General features: G+C 39.5%; 1 long non-coding RNA gene across 1 annotated transcript; it reads right to left on the reverse strand.

Annotated features, from left to right (window-relative positions):
* Positions 1 to 2215: 2215 nt before the first annotated feature.
* On the reverse strand, positions 2216 to 2491 carry LOC144011021 (uncharacterized). The gene is made up of 2 exons (XR_013281422.1): positions 2417 to 2491; positions 2216 to 2341 (listed from the first exon to the last, which is right to left on the reverse strand). It is a non-coding gene; the product is annotated as an uncharacterized LOC144011021 (long non-coding RNA).
* Positions 2492 to 10609: the final 8118 nt, after the last annotated feature.

Below are 10609 nucleotides of genomic sequence, written 5' to 3' on the forward strand. Positions count from 1 at the left end.
ACATATAGTTTGTTCTCAAGAAGCCTCTGAAGAACTCGTCGCACATGTTGCTCATGTTCAGCCCGGGAACTGGAAAATACAAGAATGTCATCTAGATACACGAACACAAACACACCTATCATGTCCCTCAGGACATCATTAACAAATGCCTGGAAGACTGCAGGGGCATTTGTGAGACCAAACGGCATGACTAGATACTCATAGTGGCCGCGATGGGTGTTGAAGGCGGTCTTCCACTCGTCCCCCTCCTTGATGCGGACCAGGTGGTAGGCTTGGCGAAGGTCCAGCTTAGTGAAGAAAGTAGCACCATGGAGTGGAGTAAAAGCAGAGTCAATAAGGGGTAACGGATATCGGTTCTTTATTGTAATACTGTTAAGTCCTCTGTAGTCCACACAGGGACGCAGTGTCTTGTCCTTCTTGTCTACAAAAAAGAAGCCTGCTCCAACAGGCGAAGAAGAAGGTCGGATGATTCCTGCAGCCAATGATTCGGATATGTAGTCCTCCATAACTTGTCGTTCCTGCCGAGAGATATTGAACAGTCGACCACTGGGGAGTGGTGCACCGGGCTTGAGGTTAATGGTGCAATCATATGGTCTGTGTGGGGGCAAAGAAGTGGCACGATGTTTACTGAACACAGGCGCTAGGTCATGATAACAAGTAGGAACGCGAGTTAGGTCTGATTGCACTTGTTGATTTGGGCTACTGGAGGTTCCAGCAGCTGACCCCAAACAGTTCTGGTGGCAGAAGTCACTCCAGGAAGTGATCTTGCCTCTTGGCCAATCAATGTCGGGGTTGTGGAGCTTTAGCCAAGGCATACCAAGCACTAAGGGAACTTGTAAATTATCAAATACATAAAAACTGGTGACCTCGAGGTGGTTACCTGACAGTGTGAGGGAGACTGGAACTGTCTCTTGGTTTATGTTAAAGAGTAGCTGTCCGTTGAGGGCCCGGGCTTTGATGGGGGCCGATAGTGGCAGGAGGTCGATGCCCATCTGCTGCACTAGACTGCGGTCTATTAGGTTGTCATCTGCACCGGAATCAATAAGAGCAGAGAGAGGCATTGAGAGATTTTTCCAACAGAGGGCAGCAGAGAGCTGGAAACGACCTGGGGACGGGGAGTCAGAAGACGTCAGACTCACCCTCCGTTCCTTGTTGGTGGATGGACCATACCGTCTCGCGGGTAGCGCGCTGCATTTTGCGACAAAGTGCCCGTCTCCTCCACAGTAGAGGCATAAATTGGCAGCGCGTCTACGCATTCGCTCCTCTTCAGTGAGTCGAGCACGCCCCAACTGCATCGGCTCGCCGTCAACCGCGGGGGGCGATATGGGGGCTGGAACCGGTGTGTCAAACGAGGAAGCGGAGGACGTGCGTTGACGTGGGAGGGGAAGTTCAGCAGGCGAGGACCGATATCGCGAACGTTCCCTCTGGCGTTCACGAAGCCGGCAATCCAGTCTGATGGCAAGGCTAATAAGTTGATCGAGGCTCGTGGGCTCATCTCTAGAGGCCAGTTCGTCTTTTAGTGTTTCGTTTAGCGCACCCCTGAAGACCTCTTGGAGCGCCTCGTCATTGAAGTGGCTTTCGGCTGCAAGCGTTCTAAAGGTAACTGAAAATTCGGCCACGCTGCGAGATCCTTGCCGCACTGACATAAGCCGCCGAGCAGCCTCCCTTCCCCGGACTGGGTGATCGAACACCTTCCTCATCTCCTGTGTAAAGGAGGAATACGACGCGCAAACTTGGGACTGTCGCTCCCACTCTGCGGTGGCCCACGATAGCGCGGGACCCCGAAGGCAGCCAATGAGGTAAGATATTTTTGCTTGCTCTGTGGAATAAGACAGGGGTTGCTGGCCAAAAACTAACGAGCATTGCACCAGAAAATCACGGCAGGCGCCCAGGTCGCCATCATACGGGGCCGGTGCAGGTACGAAAGGTTCCTTTAGCGTTTGCGTCGGGAGTGTGGGTGGTGGCGGCGTGGGCTGGTTCTGTTCTCGGATCTGCAAGGAGGCCAGTTGTTTCTGTAGGGCAGAAAAGGCTTGTGAGAACTCCCGTACCTGGCTCATTAATAAGGTAATTGCCTGGTCGTGTTGGTCCAGGAGGGCTCCTTGCCCAGCTAGCCTCCGGTGGACAGGATCGGTCTCTGCTGGGTCCATGTGGCCAGATCAAGCTGTCAGGGTCCGGTTGGTGGAGGGCCCAAATGCAGAGAGAGACAACAGGTGGATGGAGTGATGAGGGTTTATTAAACAGAAAGCGCTGTAGAAGGTAGCAGTCCAAGGAACGAGTTGTTGATTGACGAGCAAGGCCAGAAGCGGAGGGAGTCTAGGCAGGCAAGCGGCAGGGTACACAACTGGGGAGAGCAAAGATCAGGTAAGTCAAATGCAATAGGCACGCAACAAATGACTAGATAGCTAGAAGCACGAACTCTGACGGAGTGTGTTGATCTGGCGACGAGGTGGAGTTGGGGACCAGCTTAAATACACAGCACTTGATGGAGATGATCACTTGCACCTGGTCCCAGCTCCACTCGCCGCTCCAATCCTGCTGAGGGACACACCCACACTAACACGCTCAAGGGGCAGAGTTAGGAGACCTGACAAAACCAAACGTTGTGCACTCAAATCTTTTGCTGTATTTAGTTTATTTTGGCATCCGGATGATGATTCTAGCATGAAATTGCTTGGGCACCTGTTAATTTTTAAGATTTTGACACATTCAGCTCAAACGTACAATCATGCGCTACAAACGCATTTAAAGCAATAAAAAGGTGATTATGGCTGTCAAACCTAAACCAAACGTTGTGCACTCAAATCTTTTGCTATATTTAGTTTATTTTGGCATCCGGATGATGATTCTAGCATGAAATTGCTTGGGCACCTGTTAATTTTTAAGATTTTGACACATTCAGCTCAAATGTACACAATTGCTGATTATGGCTGTCAAACCTAAACCAAACGTTGTGCACTCAAATCTTTTGCTATATTTAGTTTATTTTGGCATCCGGATGATGATTCTAGCATGAAATTGCTTGGGCACCTGTTAATTTTTAAGATTTTGACACATTCATCTCAAATGTACAATCATGCGCTAAAAACGCATTTAAAGCAATAAAAAGGTGATTATGGCTGTCAAACCTAAACCAAACGTTGTGCACTCAAATCTTTTGCTGTATTTAGTTTATTTTGGCATCCGGATGATGATTCTAGCATGAAATTGCTTGGGCACCTGTTAATTTTTAAGATTTTGACACATTCAGCTCAAATGTACACAATTGCTGATTATGGCTGTCAAATCTAAACCAAACGTTGTGCACTCAAATCTTTTGCTGTATTTAGTTTATTTTGGCATCCGGATGATGATTCTAGCATGAAATTGCTTGGGCACCTGTTAATTTTTAAGATTTTGACACATTCAGCTCAAATGTACAATCATGCGCTACAAACGCATTTAAAGCAATAAAAAGGTGATTATGGCTGTCAAACCTAAACCAAACGTTGTGCACTCAAATCTTTTGCTGTATTTAGTTTATTTTGGCATCCGGATGATGATTCTAGCATGAAATTGCTTGGGCACCTGTTAATTTTTAAGATTTTGACACATTCAGCTCAAATGTACAATCATGCGCTACAAACGCATTTAAAGCAATAAAAAGGTGATTATGGCTGTCAAACCTAAACCAAATGTTGTGCACTCAAATCTTTTGCTATATTTAGTTTATTTTGGCATCCGGATGATGATTCTAGCATGAAATTGCTTGGGCACCTGTTAATTTTTAAGATTTTGACACATTCAGCTCAAATGTACACAATTGCTGATTATGGCTGTCAAACCTAAACCAAACGTTGTGCACTCAAATCTTTTGCTATATTTAGTTTATTTTGGCATCCGGATGATGATTCTAGCATGAAATTGCTTGGGCACCTGTTAATTTTTAAGATTTTGACACATTCAGCTCAAATGTACAATCATGCGCTAAAAACGCATTTAAAGCAATAAAAAGGTGATTATGGCTGTCAAACCTAAACCAAACGTTGTGCACTCAAATCTTTTGCTGTATTTAGTTTATTTTGGCATCCGGATGATGATTCTAGCATGAAATTGCTTGGGCACCTGTTAATTTTTAAGATTTTGACACATTCAGCTCAAATGTACACAATTGCTGATTATGGCTGTCAAATCTAAACCAAACGTTGTGCACTCAAATCTTTTGCTGTATTTAGTTTATTTTGGCATCCGGATGATGATTCTAGCATGAAATTGCTTGGGCACCTGTTAATTTTTAAGATTTTGACACATTCAGCTCAAATGTACAATCATGCGCTAAAAACGCATTTAAAGCAATAAAAAGGTGATTATGGCTGTCAAACCTAAACCAAACGTTGTGCACTCAAATCTTTTGCTGTATTTAGTTTATTTTGGCATCCGGATGATGATTCTAGCATGAAATTGCTTGGGCACTTGTTAATTTTTAAGATTTTGACACATTCAGCTCAAATGTACACAATTGCTGATTATGGCTGTCAAATCTAAACCAAACGTTGTGCACTCAAATCTTTTGCTGTATTTAGTTTATTTTGGCATCCGGATGATGATTCTAGCATGAAATTGCTTGGGCACCTGTTAATTTTTAAGATGTTGACACATTCAGCTCAAATGTACAATCATGCGCTAAAAACGCATTTAAAGCAATAAAAAGGTGATTATGGCTGTCAAACCTAAACCAAACGTTGTGCACTCAAATCTTTTGCTGTATTTAGTTTATTTTGGCATCCGGATGATGATTCTAGCATGAAATTGCTTGGGCACCTGTTAATTTTTAAGATTTTGACACATTCAGCTCAAATGTACACAATTGCTGATTATGGCTGTCAAATCTAAACCAAACGTTGTGCACTCAAATCTTTTGCTGTATTTAGTTTATTTTGGCATCCGGATGATGATTCTAGCATGAAATTGCTTGGGCACCTGTTAATTTTTAAGATTTTGACACATTCAGCTCAAATGTACAATCATGCGCTAAAAACGCATTTAAAGCAATAAAAAGGTGATTATGGCTGTCAAACCTAAACCAAACGTTGTGCACTCAAATCTTTTGCTGTATTTAGTTTATTTTGGCATCCGGATGATGATTCTAGCATGAAATTGCTTGGGCACTTGTTAATTTTTAAGATTTTGACACATTCAGCTCAAATGTACACAATTGCTGATTATGGCTGTCAAATCTAAACCAAACGTTGTGCACTCAAATCTTTTGCTGTATTTAGTTTATTTTGGCATCCGGATGATGATTCTAGCATGAAATTGCTTGGGCACCTGTTAATTTTTAAGATGTTGACACATTCAGCTCAAATGTACAATCATGCGCTAAAAACGCATTTAAAGCAATAAAAAGGTGATTATGGCTGTCAAACCTAAACCAAACGTTGTGCACTCAAATCTTTTGCTGTATTTAGTTTATTTTGGCATCCGGATGATGATTCTAGCATGAAATTGCTTGGGCACCTGTTAATTTTTAAGATTTTGACACATTCAGCTCAAATGTACACAATTGCTGATTATGGCTGTCAAATCTAAACCAAACGTTGTGCACTCAAATCTTTTGCTGTATTTAGTTTATTTTGGCATCCGGATGATGATTCTAGCATGAAATTGCTTGGGCACCTGTTAATTTTTAAGATTTTGACACATTCAGCTCAAATGTACAATCATGCGCTACAAACGCATTTAAAGCAATAAAAAGGTGATTATGGCTGTCAAACCTAAACCAAACGTTGTGCACTCAAATCTTTTGCTATATTTAGTTTATTTTGGCATCCGGATGATGATTCTAGCATGAAATTGCTTGGGCACCTGTTAATTTTTAAGATTTTGACACATTCAGCTCAAATGTACACAATTGCTGATTATGGCTGTCAAACCTAAACCAAACGTTGTGCACTCAAATCTTTTGCTATATTTAGTTTATTTTGGCATCCGGATGATGATTCTAGCATGAAATTGCTTGGGCACCTGTTAATTTTTAAGATTTTGACACATTCAGCTCAAATGTACACAATTGCTGATTATGGCTGTCAAATCTAAACCAAACGTTGTGCACTCAAATCTTTTGCTGTATTTAGTTTATTTTGGCATCCGGATGATGATTCTAGCATGAAATTGCTTGGGCACCTGTTAATTTTTAAGATTTTGACACATTCAGCTCAAATGTACAATCATGCGCTAAAAACGCATTTAAAGCAATAAAAAGGTGATTATGGCTGTCAAACCTAAACCAAACGTTGTGCACTCAAATCTTTTGCTGTATTTAGTTTATTTTGGCATCCGGATGATGATTCTAGCATGAAATTGCTTGGGCACCTGTTAATTTTTAAGATTTTGACACATTCAGCTCAAATGTACACAATTGCTGATTATGGCTGTCAAATCTAAACCAAACGTTGTGCACTCAAATCTTTTGCTGTATTTAGTTTATTTTGGCATCCGGATGATGATTCTAGCATGAAATTGCTTGGGCACCTGTTAATTTTTAAGATTTTGACACATTCAGCTCAAATGTACAATCATGCGCTACAAACGCATTTAAAGCAATAAAAAGGTGATTATGGCTGTCAAACCTAAACCAAACGTTGTGCACTCAAATCTTTTGCTGTATTTAGTTTATTTTGGCATCCGGATGATGATTCTAGCATGAAATTGCTTGGGCACCTGTTAATTTTTAAGATTTTGACACATTCAGCTCAAATGTACAATCATGCGCTACAAACGCATTTAAAGCAATAAAAAGGTGATTATGGCTGTCAAACCTAAACCAAATGTTGTGCACTCAAATCTTTTGCTATATTTAGTTTATTTTGGCATCCGGATGATGATTCTAGCATGAAATTGCTTGGGCACCTGTTAATTTTTAAGATTTTGACACATTCAGCTCAAATGTACACAATTGCTGATTATGGCTGTCAAACCTAAACCAAACGTTGTGCACTCAAATCTTTTGCTATATTTAGTTTATTTTGGCATCCGGATGATGATTCTAGCATGAAATTGCTTGGGCACCTGTTAATTTTTAAGATTTTGACACATTCAGCTCAAATGTACAATCATGCGCTAAAAACGCATTTAAAGCAATAAAAAGGTGATTATGGCTGTCAAACCTAAACCAAACGTTGTGCACTCAAATCTTTTGCTGTATTTAGTTTATTTTGGCATCCGGATGATGATTCTAGCATGAAATTGCTTGGGCACCTGTTAATTTTTAAGATTTTGACACATTCAGCTCAAATGTACACAATTGCTGATTATGGCTGTCAAATCTAAACCAAACGTTGTGCACTCAAATCTTTTGCTGTATTTAGTTTATTTTGGCATCCGGATGATGATTCTAGCATGAAATTGCTTGGGCACCTGTTAATTTTTAAGATTTTGACACATTCAGCTCAAATGTACAATCATGCGCTAAAAACGCATTTAAAGCAATAAAAAGGTGATTATGGCTGTCAAACCTAAACCAAACGTTGTGCACTCAAATCTTTTGCTGTATTTAGTTTATTTTGGCATCCGGATGATGATTCTAGCATGAAATTGCTTGGGCACTTGTTAATTTTTAAGATTTTGACACATTCAGCTCAAATGTACACAATTGCTGATTATGGCTGTCAAATCTAAACCAAACGTTGTGCACTCAAATCTTTTGCTGTATTTAGTTTATTTTGGCATCCGGATGATGATTCTAGCATGAAATTGCTTGGGCACCTGTTAATTTTTAAGATGTTGACACATTCAGCTCAAATGTACAATCATGCGCTAAAAACGCATTTAAAGCAATAAAAAGGTGATTATGGCTGTCAAACCTAAACCAAACGTTGTGCACTCAAATCTTTTGCTGTATTTAGTTTATTTTGGCATCCGGATGATGATTCTAGCATGAAATTGCTTGGGCACCTGTTAATTTTTAAGATTTTGACACATTCAGCTCAAATGTACACAATTGCTGATTATGGCTGTCAAATCTAAACCAAACGTTGTGCACTCAAATCTTTTGCTGTATTTAGTTTATTTTGGCATCCGGATGATGATTCTAGCATGAAATTGCTTGGGCACCTGTTAATTTTTAAGATTTTGACACATTCAGCTCAAATGTACAATCATGCGCTAAAAACGCATTTAAAGCAATAAAAAGGTGATTATGGCTGTCAAACCTAAACCAAACGTTGTGCACTCAAATCTTTTGCTGTATTTAGTTTATTTTGGCATCCGGATGATGATTCTAGCATGAAATTGCTTGGGCACTTGTTAATTTTTAAGATTTTGACACATTCAGCTCAAATGTACACAATTGCTGATTATGGCTGTCAAATCTAAACCAAACGTTGTGCACTCAAATCTTTTGCTGTATTTAGTTTATTTTGGCATCCGGATGATGATTCTAGCATGAAATTGCTTGGGCACCTGTTAATTTTTAAGATGTTGACACATTCAGCTCAAATGTACAATCATGCGCTAAAAACGCATTTAAAGCAATAAAAAGGTGATTATGGCTGTCAAACCTAAACCAAACGTTGTGCACTCAAATCTTTTGCTGTATTTAGTTTATTTTGGCATCCGGATGATGATTCTAGCATGAAATTGCTTGGGCACCTGTTAATTTTTAAGATTTTGACACATTCAGCTCAAATGTACACAATTGCTGATTATGGCTGTCAAATCTAAACCAAACGTTGTGCACTCAAATCTTTTGCTGTATTTAGTTTATTTTGGCATCCGGATGATGATTCTAGCATGAAATTGCTTGGGCACCTGTTAATTTTTAAGATTTTGACACATTCAGCTCAAATGTACAATCATGCGCTACAAACGCATTTAAAGCAATAAAAAGGTGATTATGGCTGTCAAACCTAAACCAAACGTTGTGCACTCAAATCTTTTGCTATATTTAGTTTATTTTGGCATCCGGATGATGATTCTAGCATGAAATTGCTTGGGCACCTGTTAATTTTTAAGATTTTGACACATTCAGCTCAAATGTACACAATTGCTGATTATGGCTGTCAAACCTAAACCAAACGTTGTGCACTCAAATCTTTTGCTATATTTAGTTTATTTTGGCATCCGGATGATGATTCTAGCATGAAATTGCTTGGGCACCCGTTAATTTTTAAGATTTTGACACATTCAGCTCAAATGTACACAATTGCTGATTATGGCTGTCAAATCTAAACCAAACGTTGTGCACTCAAATCTTTTGCTGTATTTAGTTTATTTTGGCATCCGGATGATGATTCTAGCATGAAATTGCTTGGGCACCTGTTAATTTTTAAGATTTTGACACATTCAGCTCAAATGTACAATCATGCGCTAAAAACGCATTTAAAGCAATAAAAAGGTGATTATGGCTGTCAAACCTAAACCAAACGTTGTGCACTCAAATCTTTTGCTGAATTTGGTTTATTTTGGCATCCGGATGATGATTCTAGCATGAAATTGCTTGGGCACCTGTTAATTTTTAAGATTTTGACACATTCAGCTCAAATGTACACAATTGCTGATTATGGCTGTCAAATCTAAACCAAACGTTGTGCACTCAAATCTTTTGCTGTATTTAGTTTATTTTGGCATCCGGATGATGATTCTAGCATGAAATTGCTTGGGCACCTGTTAATTTTTAAGATTTTGACACATTCAGCTCAAATGTACAATCATGCGCTACAAACGCATTTAAAGCAATAAAAAGGTGATTATGGCTGTCAAACCTAAACCAAACGTTGTGCACTCAAATCTTTTGCTGTATTTAGTTTATTTTGGCATCCGGATGATGATTCTAGCATGAAATTGCTTGGGCACTTGTTAATTTTTAAGATTTTGAGACATTCAGCTCAAATGTACACAATTGCTGATTATGGCTGTCAAATCTAAACCAAACGTTGTGCACTCAAATCTTTTGCTGTATTTAGTTTATTTTGGCATCCGGATGATGATTCTAGCATGAAATTGCTTGGGCACCTGTTAATTTTTAAGATTTTGACACATTCAGCTCAAATGTACAATCATGCGCTAAAAACGCATTTAAAGCAATAAAAAGGTGATTATGGCTGTCAAACCTAAACCAAACGTTGTACACTCAAATCTTTTGCTGTATTTAGTTTATTTTGGCATCCGGATGATGATTCTAGCATGAAATTACTTGGGCACCTGTTAATTTTTAAGATTTTGACACATTCAGCTCAAATGTACACAATTGCTGATTATGGCTGTCAAATCTAAACCAAACGTTGTGCACTCAAATCTTTTGCTGTATTTAGTTTATTTTGGCATCCGGATGATGATTCTAGCATGAAATTGCTTGGGCACCTGTTAATTTTTAAGATTTTGACACATTCAGCTCAAATGTACAATCATGCGCTACAAACGCATTTAAAGCAATAAAAAGGTGATTATGGCTGTCAAACCTAAACCAAACGTTGTGCACTCAAATCTTTTGCTATATTTAGTTTATTTTGGCATCCGGATGATGATTCTAGCATGAAATTGCTTGGGCACCTGTTAATTTTTAAGATTTTGACACATTCAGCTCAAATGTACACAATTGCTGATTATGGCTGTCAAATCTAAACCAAACGTTGTG

This window comes from Festucalex cinctus, unplaced genomic scaffold (genome assembly GCF_051991245.1).
Source record: "Festucalex cinctus isolate MCC-2025b unplaced genomic scaffold, RoL_Fcin_1.0 HiC_scaffold_23, whole genome shotgun sequence".
NCBI classification, from domain to species: domain Eukaryota; kingdom Metazoa; phylum Chordata; class Actinopteri; order Syngnathiformes; family Syngnathidae; genus Festucalex; species Festucalex cinctus.